At 35.5% G+C, this 14,909-nt stretch overlaps 1 protein-coding gene across 1 annotated transcript in view; it reads left to right on the forward strand.

Moving 5' to 3' along the window:
• The first annotated feature begins 329 nt into the window (after positions 1-329).
• The window catches only part of LOC126955052 (peptidyl-prolyl cis-trans isomerase A-like), a 789,087-nt gene continuing 774,507 nt past the window's right edge, over positions 330-14,909 (forward strand). The window contains exon 1 of the mRNA XM_050791230.1: positions 330-333. The gene's annotated coding sequence lies outside the window, so the exon portion shown is untranslated. The remainder of the gene's footprint in view (positions 334-14,909) is intronic.

A 14,909-nucleotide genomic window follows, 5' to 3' on the forward strand; every position in this document is an offset into this window, starting at 1 on the left:
ATTTTGTGGTAATTCATTAACAGCAACAGAAAATTAATAAATTCATTGTTCGAACTCAGAGTTTGAAAAATCAGGAAATAACAAGAGGGAGTCATCATTTTTGCAATTGCCCCCAAAATCCATAGTTGCTTTCCTCTCACGTCTGACTAGATTTCTATCAAATCTGGTATTTATAATCTCCTTTCTTTATCTCCAGATATCTTTTGGTAAGAGTATGCACAGTGACTTCTTAAAAAGAAAACAATGGTATTATTCCATGTCCCAATTTTCTGCCACCAATCATTTCACCCATCTCACTGAGCTGTACTGAATTCTACATATAACGGTTGGGGAGTAATTTAAATAACTCAAAATATTTTAAATAAGAAGGAAATTGATTATGTCAAATGACAATAAGCTTATCAGTAGAATAGCCTCTAGGTCCTGCAAACTAAAACTGCAGCTCAGCTTCTCTGTAATTCTTTTAACAATTTCTTTTATCAGTTGGCTTTATCCTACAGCAGATTCAGGAACCACATCTAGACATGACATGTTTGGCATTCAAAGAGGCATTGTTCTTTTCATTCTCTCTCCTTTCTATCTCTCCAAAAAATAACTTCCTCAGAAAACCCCCAGCAGACTTATTCATATCTCATTGACCAGAATTAAGTGTTGGCCACATCTCTCTCTTAAAATGATCATTGACAAGGCTTAACCAATTCCTTACCCAGTGATAGGGTTGCCTTCACTGAAGGTTAGATAATGTGATCAAAATAGAATTTCATCAGTGGGAACATAGAAATAAGAAAGTAGCTTAGGGAAAGATACTTGAACAAGTTATACCTGTGTGGATATTAAAAGGAAAGTAAACAATAGTCAGGCAAAAATTGGCAGGAGAAACGAAAAGTAAAGTTAGGTGCATGAAAGATGATGAGGCCCAAATTAGGATAACTGAGTTTGAATGAAGGGAGAATGAAGAAAGGGAAATGATTTGTGAAATATTTAGATGGTATAATTAGGAAGATTTGAAAAATCTATTATAAAATATTCATCTCCCCCAAACACTGCAAAAACCAACTTTCTGCACCTGGTTCACTTACAAAATTTAATTACTTCCAAAGATAATCTGTGAAATCTCCGAAATACACATTATTCATGATAAAGGTCACAAATGAGTTAATTTCTTCTAACTAATCTGAATATTTCAGACCTGAGAGCAACTAAAAAATGACCAGTACACTAATTGCAAATATCAGAGATAATTGATTCAAAATATGAGAGCCACTTAAGCATGAACAGCCTTCATTTCAAGATAGAAAACCAAAAGCAGCAACTATTAAAGCAAATTGTCCTCTTACAAAAGTCCCCTTATATAATTTTAAGTTATCTATTCCTTTAGAAAAAGATCTTCAACTTGCACTGGAAAAAGACTCATGTCATTTAAATATCTAGCATAAGTCTTTAAACTGTTGTGCATGTGAATAATTTTGTAAAGTTCAAAATAATTATATATGACTCCCCATAATTAAAATAAAATTGTTAAATTTAAATAAGACAATCAAAGCTGAAGTAAAATGATCCGTGTTAAAATCGTAAAATCATCATTGCTCTAATTATTAGCACAACCCATTTTTAATCTATGACATTTACAAAGCAAGAGATTTTACTTATCCAGTCTTATTAGTATAATAATCATTGCACTTTACATGGCTTTAACAATAAATTACTTTCCTTATATTTAATTTTTGCCCAGACAAACAGATTAAATATGTATTGAACTGAAAGGTTAAAGCCCATTCATTAATTTTGTTATTGTTTTTCATAAGCCAAATTCTTCATTTGGATACCTCTTGACTTTGTGGCATTGATTCTAATCATTTTCTAGTAATGAGCCCTAGCCTGACATGAGATAATGCCTTTGGGCATTTTCACTTGTAAGAAACCTCAACCCTTAACCCCTTTCATTTCCTCTGTGTAATCACTTGCACAGATCTTCCTACATTTGGGATGTGTGTGTGTGTGTGTTTGCATTGAACTTCAATTTTATTATATTGAAACTAATTCTTTCTTGATTTTCTTTTTCTCAACATTTTGTTTTGTGTCTCCATGCCGACACCTGCTGCCCATGAGATGTTTTCCCAGTGACCGGCCTTCTTGCCTGCACTTATTTGGTCACTACTTAGAAAAGAAACGTAATGATTTTGATGGATTTTCTCATGTGCATGAGCAAACCGCTATTCTATTCTTTCGTTTTACACCATTGTACCCATGATTTGGTATAACCATGGCACCAAAATATAACTGTGGAAAAGGTGTATAAACTCTTTCTTTTACTGTACACATTCTCTATATTAGGCATCCCCAACGGACCTGGGCCTTACAGTAAGCAGGGAGTGGTGGGCGAGCAAACAAAGCTTCATCTGTATTTACAGCTTCTGCTCATCACTGGCATTACTGTCTGAGCTCCATCTTTTGTCAGATCACACGAGGCATGAAATTATCATAGCAGAGGGGACCGTTTTGTGAACTGTGCATGCGAGGAATCTAGGTTGTGTGCTCCTTATGAGAATCTAATGCCTGATAAACTGTCACTGTCTGTCTCCCATCACTCCCAGATGGGACCATCTAGTTGCAGAAAAACAAGCTCAGGGCTCCCAATGATTCTACATTATGGCAAACTGTATAATTATTTCATTATATATTACAATGTAACAATAACAGAAATAAAGTACGCAATAAATCTAATGTGCTTGAAACATCACAAAACTATTCCCCACCCCGGCCCCAGCCTTGTCCATTGAAAAATTGTCTTCCACAGACTGGCAAATTGGATAAAGAGTCAAGACCCTTCAGTGTGCTGTAATCAGGAGACCCATCTTACAGGCGGAGACACACATAGGCTCAAAATAAAGGGATGGAGGAAGATCTACCAAGCAAATGGAAAACAAAAAAAGGCAGGGATTGCAATCCCAGTCTCTGATAAAACAGACTTTAAACCAACAAAGATCAAAAGAGACAAAGAGGGCCATTACATAATGCCAAAGGGATCAATTCAACAGGAAGAGCTAACTATCCTAAATATATATGCACCCAATACAGGAGCACCCAGATTGATAAAGCAAGTCCTTGGAGACCTACAAAGAGACTAAGACTCCCACACAATAATAATGGGAGAATTTAACACCCCACTGTCAACATTAGACAGATCAACGAGACAGAAAGTTAGCAAGGATATCCAGGAATTGAACTCAGCTCTGCACCAAGACGACCTAATAGACATCTACAGAACTCTCCACTCCAAATCAACAGAATATACATTCTTCTCAGCACCACATCACACTTATTCCAAAACTGACCACATAGTTGGAAGCAAAGCACTTCTCAGCAAATGTAAAAGAAAAGAAATTATAACAAACTGTCTCTCAGACCACAGTGCAATCAAACTAGAACTCAGGATTAAGAAACTCAATCAAAACCACTCAACTACATGGAAACTGAACAACCTGCTCCTGAATGACTACTGGATACATAACGAAATGAAGGAGAAATAAAGATACTCTTTGAAACAAATGAGAACAAAGACACAACATATCAGAATCTCTGGGACACATTTAAACCAGTGTGTAGAGGGATATTTATAGCACTAAATGCCCAGAAGAGAAAGCAGGAAAAATCTAAAACAGACACCCTAACATCACAATTAAAAGAACTAGAGAAGCAAGAGCAAACACATTCAAAAGCTAGCAGAAGGCAAGAAATAACTAAGATCAGAGCAGAACTGAAGGAGATAGAGACAAAAAACCCTCCAAAAAATCAATGAATCCAGGAGCTGATTTTTTGAAAAGATCAACAAAATTGATAGACCACTAACAAGACTAATAAAGAAGAAAAGAGAGAAGAATCAAATAGATGCAATAAATAATGATAAAGGGGATATCACCACTGATCCCACAGACATACAAACTACCATCAGAGAATACTATAAACACCTGTATGCAAATAAACTAGAAAATCTAGAAGAAATGGATAAATTCCTCGACACATACACCCTCCCAAAACTAATCCAGGAAGAAGTTGAATATCTGAATAGACCAATAATGGGCTCTGAAATTGAGGCAATAATTAATAGCCTACCTACCAAAAAAAGGCAAGGACCAGACGGATTCACAGCCAAATTCTACCAGAGGTACAAAGAGGAGCTGGTACCATTCCTTCTGAAACTGTTCCAATCAATAGAAAAAGAGGGAATCCTCCCTAACTCATTTTACGAGGCCAGCATCATCCTGATACCAAAGCCTGGCAGAGACACACACAAAAAAAGAGAATTTTAGAGTAATATCCCTGATGAACATCGATGCAAAAGTCCTCAATAAAATACTGGTAAACCAAATCCAGCAGCACATCAAAAAGCTTATCCACCATGATCAAGCAGGCTTCATCCCTGGGATGCAAGGCTGGTTCAACATATGCAAATCAATAAACATAATCCAGCATATAAACAGAACCAAAGACAAAAAACCACATGACTATCTCAATAGATGCAGAAAAGTCCTTTGACAACATTCAACAGCCCTTCATGCTAAAAACTGTTAATAAATTAGGTATTGATGAGATGTATCTCAAAATAATAAGTGCTATTTATGACAAACCCATAGCCAATATCATACTGAATGGGCAAAAACTGTAAGCATTCCCTTTGCAAACTGGCACAAGACAGGGATGCCCTCTCTCACCACTCCTATTCAACATAGTGTTGGAAGTTCTGGCCAGGGCAATCAGGCAGGAGAAAGAAATAACGGGTATTCAATTAGGAAAACAGGAAGTCAAATTGTCCCTGTTTGCAGATGACATGATTGTATATTTAGAAAACCCCATCATCTCAGCCCAAAATCTCCTTAAGCTGATAAGCAACTTCAGCAAAGTCTCAGGATACAAAATTAATGTGCAAAAATCGCAAGCATTCTTATACACCAATAACACACAAACAGAGAGCCAAATCATAATGAACTCCCATTCACAATTGCTTCAAAGAAAATAAAATACCTAGGAATCCAAATTACAAGGGATGTGAAGGACCTCTTCAAGGAGAACTACAAACCACTGCTCAAGGAAATAAAAGAGGACACAAACAAATGGAAGAACATACCATGCTCATGGATAGGAAGAATCAATATTGTGAGAATGGCCATACTGCCCAAGGTAATTTATAGATTCAACACCACCCTCATCAAGCTACCAATGACTTTCTTCATAGAATTGGAAAAAGCTACTTTATAGTTCACATGGAACCAAAAAAGAGCCTGCATTGCCAACACAATCCTAAGCCAAAAGAACAAAGCTGGAGGCATCTTGCTACCTGACTTCAAAATATGCTACAAGGCTACAGTAACCAAAACAGCATGGTACTGGTACCAAAACAGAGATAGCGACCAATGGAACAGAACGGAGCCCTCAGAAATAATGTCACACATCTACAACCATCTGATCTTTAACAAACTCAACAAAAACAAGAAATGGGGAAAGGATTCCCTGTTTAATAAATGGTGCTGGGGAAACTGGCTAGCCATATATAGAAAGGTGAAACTGGATCCCTTCCTTACATCTTATAAAAAAATTAATTCAAGATGGATTAAAGACTTAAATGTTAGAACTAAAATCATAAAAAGCGTAGAAGAAAACCTAGGCAATACGATTCAGGCCATAGGCATGGGCAAGGACTTCATGACTAAAACACCAAAAGCAATTGCAACAAAAGGCAAAATTGATGAATTGGATCTAACTAAACTAAAGAGCTTCTGCACAGCAAAAGAAACTACCATCAGAGTGAACAGGCAACCTACAGAATGGGAGAAAATGTTTGCAATCTACTCATCTGATGAAGGGCTAATATCCAGAATCTACAAAGAACTCAAACAAATTTACAAGAAAAAAAAAAAAACATCAAAAAGTGGGCAAAGGATATGAACAGACACTTCTCAAAAGAAGACATTTATGCAGCCAACAGACACATGAAAAAACGCTCATCATCACTCGCCATCAGAGAAATGCAAATCAAAACCATAATGAAATACCATCTCACACCAGTTAGAATGGCAATCATTAAAAAGTCAGGAAACAACAGGTGCTAGAGAGGATGTGGAGAAACAGGAACACTTTTACACTGTTGGTGGGACTGTAACCTGGTTCAACCATCGGGGAAGACAGTATGGTGATTCCTCAAGGATCCTGAGCTACAAATACCATTTGACCCAGCCATCTCATTACTGGGTATATACCCAAAGGATTAGAAACCATGCTGCTATAAAGACACATGCACACATATGTTTACTGTGGCACTACTCACCATAGCAAAGACTTGGAACCAACCCAAATGTCCACCAATGATAGACTGGATTAAGAAAATGTGGCACATATACATCATGGAATACTATGTAGCCATAAACAAGGATGAGTTCATGTCCTTTGTAGGGACATGGATGAAGCTGGAAACCATCATTCTCAGTAAACTATCACAAGGACAGAAAACCAAACACTGCATGTTCTCACTCACAGGTGGGAATGGAACAATGAGAACACTTGGACACAGGAAGGGGAACATCACACACCGGGGCCTATTGTGGGGAGGGAGGGAGGAAGGATAGCATTAAGAGATATACCTAATGTAAATGACGAGTTAATGGGTGCAACACACCAACACGGCACATGTATATATATGTAACAAACCTGCACGTTGTGCAAGTGTACCCTAGAACTTAACGTATAATAAAAAAAAAAAAAGAAAAAGAAAACTTGTCTTCCACAGAGCCAGTTGCTGGAGTCATTGGGGATCACTGCTCTACATTATATTTTCAATTGTTATACACAATTTAACTGAAAGAGCTATTACAATGTAATGTAAGGATTCTCCAGCTGCATATTATATGGAGATTGGTGCCACACAGTCATTAGTCTCCCTTGAATGTGCACTGGGCTTCTTTTCTTAGAATCACCCTATTTCAAGTTCATTCTTTCTGTAACTATTCTTTAAAAAACAGTATCTTTCTCATTGGCTCTACCTGTTTTCCCAAGAATTGATTTTTCCCACAAGAATTAGTTTTCTTCATCTCAAACAAAGAATGTATAATATTTATCTCTTCCAAACTAAATTCAATTCGATTGGTTACTCTTTTCTTCAGTGACAATTTTAGTAACACAGCATTTTCTTTAGACTTCTTTGAGACTTTCCTTTCCTTCAGACTGGATTCATTTCCACAAACCTAGAGTCACATGATTCCAACTGGTTTCATTCTGCTGTTGGTCCAGTATTAATCACATCAACCTTATCACTACCCATATTTACTCCACACATAGTTAAAAAAAATATATATATATATATACACACACACACACACACACACACTGAGCTGAAACTCTTGTGTATTTTAATGTCTGTTTAGAAAACAATGTAACTGGTAGTATTTTAATATCAACCTAAATTCTGTTTGAAATCCTTCATTGATTTGCCATTGAATTTAGAGTAAAATGGAAGCTTCATCATAGCCTACAGGCCCTGCAATATTTGGCCTCTATTTTCTATCTCCTTCATTTCTTAACACTGGTCCTTCCCCCTGTAATGCAGCCTGGAGAGGTCTTATAAGTTATTTATTGTCTCTCTGCCTCCCCTAGGATGTTTTCCTCAGATGTTTGCCCATCTCTTTCTGATGTACTTGACTCTTTCAGCTTAAATATCACCTCCCAAGAGAACTTTTCTTGACCACCCTATCTAAAAGACAACCACATGTATTGCCTAGCACATCACCCTTGTATTTGTCTTGCATAATTTATAATTACTTTGCATATTTGTTTGCTTATTTACTGTCATAGAATGGAATGTAGGCTGCCTGAAAGTAAAGACTACGTTTGCTTTTTTCGGTATTGTATTCTTGGCATTTGGCATAACATCTGGTCCATGGCAGAAACTTATTAAATGTTTCCTAAACAAATGGGCAAACAGATGCATGTGTATAAACCATGTCAATGCAAAGAATTTACTTCTATTTGCAAGTTGATGTATGTTAAAGTTCATTCCCCCAAAATAAGTAATATATAATTCTTGAAGAAATAAAAATTTTTCAAAATCTGCTTGGAATTAGTAGATGTTTCATCCAATTGACAACTTAAAATGGCTTATGTTTTATAGGCTAAAATTTCTAAATTTCCAAATATTCTAAAATAGTGTACTTCTTCTTTTTAATGTTTTTTAAGCCTAGATTAAATGGAGGGATTAGAAATCAAAGTACCTTGTATTTCCAGGCAATTGAATAAGGCAATTTCATAGACTGTAAACTCCTTCATGAGACTATGAGCTCCTTGAGGGCATGTCTAACCAAATCTCTGAAACACTATTAACGCCTATAAAATGTTTCCTTGTGAATTCACAGCAACAGTTTACAAATGGTGATGATAAATAGTTATACAAATTCACTTTGTGGTCTAAACTATTTACAAATGTTAGAATTTACAAAATAATTGTGGATTTTTAATTTTTTCAGACTCAAAAAAATGAAATCCATACGAAATACATATTTGCTCGGCATTTCAGGAATATTAACTGCTCAGGCCCTGTCAGGTATGTGCTCCACAAGGCATAGTCATGCTGTTGGCTGAGAGGAAACATAAAGCAGCAATGTGTAATGCATTAAATGGCCTGATTATGTCTTAAGGGAAGACTCACCTATAGATTTCACTTAATGGCTAGAAATGATTCAGGAAACCTGAGGAAATTGCCTACAAAGAGGCAAATATCATGAAAGACTCTGGGGGTCTTTCATATGATATGAGGAGTATTAAATGAGGAAAAAAGAAAAACCTAACACTTAAGACCAGGTACTGGGTAATGTTTTACATATCTTTGTTAGAGTAAATATCTTGGAAGCTTAACTTAGAATCAATACATTCTTTGGACTTTGATTTAGAAAGATTCAGAAACGTAAAACTCCTTTCCCATATAACTTTTATAAACTTTTTCATTAAACCTTTAAGTTAGTATTCTGTACATTTTGTCTTAGGTGACATTTTGGTGAATTTGCAAGAGGTAGACTTTGAGAGACTATTCCCTGAGGTATTAATGGAAGAATGCTCCTTGAGAGTTGAAGTCCCATGATATTTGAAGAGAAGACATCTCTCAAAGTGATTTTTATTACAACAGGCTGAGAAACGCATACCCCATCATACTTAGACAACGATGCCCTAATAACATCAGAAACTTTTATCCAGAATGGTTTGTCAGTTGCAAAAGACAGATAAGAGTACTAAAAGCAATCATGAAATAGCCTGGAAGAGTCCTATAAAGGAGGACTACAGCCCTCAGATGAATGTATCATACATCTTAGGGGACAAAGGGGAACATTGATTCATCAGTTTCTTTTCCTCATTGGTCAGTTATTCATCCTCCAAAGTGTTAATGCCTCTGAAGTTGCATGTACCACAAATGCAGAGACTGAGAGGCACAAATCTAAGACTAGGTCAAACTTGCATGAACCTGCTGGAGCCCACACAGAACTGGTCATTGCAATGGTGTCTTATGTATCGTTATCTATCCATATTACAGATAGATGAGGCCAAGAGGATCTGCAGCAGTACGAAAAAGGTAACCAATACATGTCCCAAGCAAACTATGGATTTTATCAACTTGGATTATGAAAAGATTTCCCTTCTATATATGTATTTACATACACGTGTGTGCATCTGTATGCATTAATGATGCTACACTATTAAAAACACTGCTTTTTCTTGTAACTTTGGTAAGAACGTTATACTAGTCAACTCTTTCAATCAAGAAATAGGAGTACTTCTCATAGGTGTACACAATTTCAACGACAGCCAAATGCCATCCAATTCCACCCTCCCCTACCACACACACATACATACATACACACACAAGAGAGCTGTCAGTTGAAATCAAACATTATGAATTTCATCCTGAAAAGAATATGTGTGGCTATAGAGTGTTTTATTTGCATAGTCTCATTCTTCCACACTTTTAATCTAAAAATAATAAGGACCTTGAGGATTTACAGTAACAATGAAAAATTACTGTACATTTTAGTGGAAACGTAAGATTACATGTCTTAGACCAATGGAGTTGCTGTAACAAAATACCATAAAGTGGGTAGTTTATAAAGAACAAAAGTATATTTCTCACAAATTTGGAGAATGAGAAGTCCAATATCAAGGCACTAGCAGGTTCTGTGCATGGTAAGGGTCTGCTTTCTGGTTTGTAGATGGCAACTGCTCAACGTCCACTCACATGGAGGAAGAGTCAAGGCAACTCTCTGGGGCCTCTTTCATAAGGGCACCTATCCCATTAATGAAGGTGGTGCACTCATGACCTAATCACGTTTAAAAGGCCCTACCTCCTAATATTAGCACATTTGTGATTAGATTTCAACATATGAATTGGGGGGTGGGGCATAAACATTCAGATCATAGCATTACAATTACATATACATGTTGCTTTCCCCGTTTTTCATTGTTCCCAAATTGATTTAGAATTATAATAGAGTAAGTACCAAGATGCTTCTCTGATTATTGTTATCAAAGCCAAATATGCATATGCATGGTATTTTGTGTTCTCTGAGAAGTTTGGGAAATATGCATATATGTTTATAAGTAAATGTGATTCATATCTTCATTAACATTTTCTAAATATAATTTTGATCATAAGTTTAAGATCTGAATAAACAGAATATTTTTTGGCATGAGCAGACAAAAGCTGCTTTAGGGAGATGTTTTAAAGAATTGGGGGAAATATCCTAAACACAAATAAGTGGAAGATGGATAAAATTATATGGAATTTCTGTTAACAATTCTGTGGCAACAAATCTGAAATCTAAAAGAAAGAAAAATTGTCTGGCAAGATCTAAATTTTCAAAATTGACACTTCACAAAGTGAAAACCATGATTTTTGAAAAATGATTAAACATATGCTATTGGAATAAGTAGGGAGCCCAATGGACTCATAGCTGAGTGTAATCTAATTTCTAAAGAGCAGATACTTCCAAACTTACCCAAAACTATTTCAGACCATGTAAAAAGACAAAAATTTTCACAATTTTTTATAAGGCCAGCATAACAATAATTCCAAAATATGCTAGATAGTTATAAAAGAAATCTATAAGACTTATTTCATCACTGAATATTGATGAACATTTTTAAATTGTCTATTAGAAAATAGACTCCAATAATGCATGGAAAGAATTGTATATTATGACAATTAGGGTTTACTACAGGAATGTAAAGGTGTTTTAATGTTAAAAAAAAAAATCTATCAACATACCCCATTGCATCAGCACATTAAAGGAGAAAATCCTTATTACAAATCAATTGACACTGAATATTCATTTGATACATTTTAGCAGGTATGTCTAATTAAAATTCCATGTACAATAGGAATAAAAAAACTTAATACAATTACCTATTTATCAAATAAAACAGCAAAAATGCTCAATGTTAAAACACTTACATATCTGGACTAATACAATTATCTATCTATGAAACATAATAGCAAATGGGCTAAATGTTAAAACATTTAGATAATTTCAATTAAAATCCGAAACAACATGGGGAGCTTGTTCCTACAATTATTTGGTATTGTCTCAAAAAGAATATATAAAGCTATCACATTTTGCTAATGAAATAGTTATATGCCTTGTTTAGCTTAGAAGCTCTAATTTTTAATAATGTATATATTAATGTGTGTGTGTATTCATATATACACATATATGTATGTGTGTATGCATGTGTATTCAGCAGCTTTCACCTATTCTTGCAAAAAGCACCTACAAATAAAAATGAGAGAAGATATCCTATTCATGATAGTAGCACAATTTCAATCACCGTAATTGGAAGAAAGACTAGAACACACCTAGGAATAAGGTAAGGAAGAAGGCAGAGAGAACCAGTAAAAAGAAAACTATGAAATAATATTAAAAGAAATTAAATATGAAATCTATCTGAAAAAAAGATACAATAACCTGATGTCAGAAAGTATACGCCTCTCTAAAATATGTATATTAAATACAAATTTAATGTAATATACTATAATTATTTATAGATTTGTATAAAATATTCTTAAAGCATAAATGAAAAAATAACTTCCAGGTTAAAGTATGGAAAAGAACAGTGATGGACCAGATATCAGAACATAACCCAGAGCCATTGGGGCTGGGCAGAATAATGGCCCCCAAAGATATCTACACCCTAATCCACAGAGCCTGTGAATATGTTGCACTACATGGCTAACAGGGCTTTGGAGGTGTGATTAAAGTTAAGGACCTCTAGATGGAGAAATTAATCTGGATTACCCAGGTACGCCCAATCTAATTATTCAAATGCTTAAAAGTATTCTTTCCTGCTGCCGAAAATAAAAGAGATGTCAGTGTGTGAATGGTTGTTGCTGACTTGGAAGACAGAGGAATTGAGTCATGAGCCAAAGAAAGTGGGCAGCTTCTAAAAGGTGGAAAAGGTAAGTAAACTGATTTTCCCTTAGAACCTCCAGAAATGGAGACAATTTTGCCAAAACCTTGATTTTACCCCAATGAGACCCATGTCTTTTGCACTATAAAACTACAACTTTTACACTATAAAACTTTTACACTACAAAACTGTAAAATAATACATTTGTGTTGTTTAATTGCCAAGTTTGTGGTAAATTGTTACAGCAGCAATAAAACACTAATAAATCATTATGATAAATTAGATATGTTATAGCGAAGAAGTAGAAAGCAGGTCAGTGAAACATAAGATAATTTAGAAATAGATCCACGTTTATATAAACATTGAGTGTTTGTCACGATGGCCATTCTATTCAATGCAGAAGGAGAAATGGGAAATAAGTTCTTAACTGAGGTGATACAAGTTTTGTTTGGAAGAAAATAAAACAGAATCCTTATCTTGGATGATGAATAAGGAATAACTCCTCATGGATTTCAGCTTTTGTGGAAAAAGTGACTAAAATCTTAAGAACTAGGAGATGACAGGTGTATCACATATTACAAATTCATAGTAGGGTATTGACACAGTTGTGGGGAGAGACAATATAGGTGAGAGGCAAACAGAGGAGGAAGCCAATTGACAAAAAAAGACGTCTAAAGAGTATGTATGATATGATATCATATATATGTAAAATTATATGTGATTATATATAAATGTTAATGTAACAAAAACAATTATTTGCACATATGAGTCTCTTTCATGTCATTTTTGTGCCTTTCAATTTTTGTAATCTTTAGTGATAAATGAAGAATATTTGAACGTTTATATAAATTACTGTGAATTACTAACATACTCAGATTGCATAGAACACATAGTATAGAGAAAGTGATAAATGAAGACTATTTGAACATTTATATAAATTACTGTGAATTGCTAACATACTCAGATTGCATAGAACACATAGTATAGAGAAAGATGCTTTTAGATACCAAGTTAACTTTTCAAAATGTCCATAAGTTGTTCAGTATTATTAGATGTTCATTCAAACTCTCACTTGCCTGGAGTATCTCTGATCCCTATTTTATCATCCCTCCTCTGTTCTGTGCTGACAGCTCTCCAGTTGAAATTATCTTCTCCTTGCAGTCAAATTTTAACAATCTAGTTATCTTTTTCTCTCCTTATTATTCATCTGTCTTAAACCAAATGAGAGGGTTTTTTTTCCCCCCAGGGGGACTTACTCTCCACACTTTTTAAAAATGAAAGTAAATTTCTTTATTACAGAATTGAATTGAATTCAAATCATAAAAGGTCTGAACCTCATTTAAAAGATGGTTTTGTAACTGAAGGATTGAAAGGATTTCTTTATGAACTAGCATCACCTTAAGACAAAGGATAAGGACCTTGAAGACAGCATTGTAGTGAGTCCCAGAGGTGCTCTCCAAAATGATGCTAATACAGCCAAGAATCCAGGTATGAGAAAGGATGAGGAAGGGTACCTTACAGGAGAAAGCACCACTTATCCACCAAGATGGCAGAGGCCTTCTTCTCTGACCTGCGGTCCAAAGAAAAGCATTATAAGAAGAGACAATAGGCAATAAAGAGCACACGAGAAGAAACGTAGAATGAAAGAAAGGAGAGGGACACAGAGAAGAAAAATAAGATCACATGAAAGTGATAATACAATTTTAAATGGAACACGGCAATTTGCAATCTACGAGCTGATCTAATATTTAATGTTTAAGAAATCCAGGCTGTGTAAATAAATTTTGGAAATGAGAGCCCTCCAAGAGCAGACTCAAGGTGATCTGGGCTGGATCTCACTCCTTCCATGTCTCAGGTGGCCTTCCTTTTGTGCCCCAGGAGGACAATATTGTCAAATAAAGTTTAGCCTAAAGCTGATTCCTTACATATTTTAAGTTCAGCCTAAAGATTTATCTGTACATCATGAACTATAGCCTAAACGGAAGTATAAACAGGCTGCAATCTACTCTTGTGCCAATCACTGAGTTTTGGCCAATCGATTGTGGTCAACAGTTCAAATCATGTTTGAATAAGACAAATGCCGAGCTACTACCAATCTGGCTGTTTCTGTACCTCACTTCTGTTTTGTGTATGTCACTTTCTTTTTTCAGTCCATAAATCCTCTTCCGCCACAGCTGCGCTGCAGTCTCTGAGCCTACTCTGGCTCTGGAGGCTACCCGATTGGCGAATTGTTCTTTGCTCAATTAAATTCTTAAATGTAATACAGCTGAAGTTTTCCTTTAACAGTATACAACTATGAAGTGGTTTTATCAGGCATCATAGCTGGAGAAATAGTCGACTGGAAGTCCAAGAGGCATATGCAACACCATTAATTGCTGCACCAGTGTTATCCAGTGACACCTTATCTGGTTATTAACCAAAGCTGCTTTGGCATAATTCCAGTGGCTGAAGTGAGGGGAAGTGAGGATATGACT

This window comes from Macaca thibetana, chromosome 5, assembly GCF_024542745.1.
Source record: "Macaca thibetana thibetana isolate TM-01 chromosome 5, ASM2454274v1, whole genome shotgun sequence".
In the NCBI taxonomy this organism is placed as follows: domain Eukaryota; kingdom Metazoa; phylum Chordata; class Mammalia; order Primates; family Cercopithecidae; genus Macaca; species Macaca thibetana.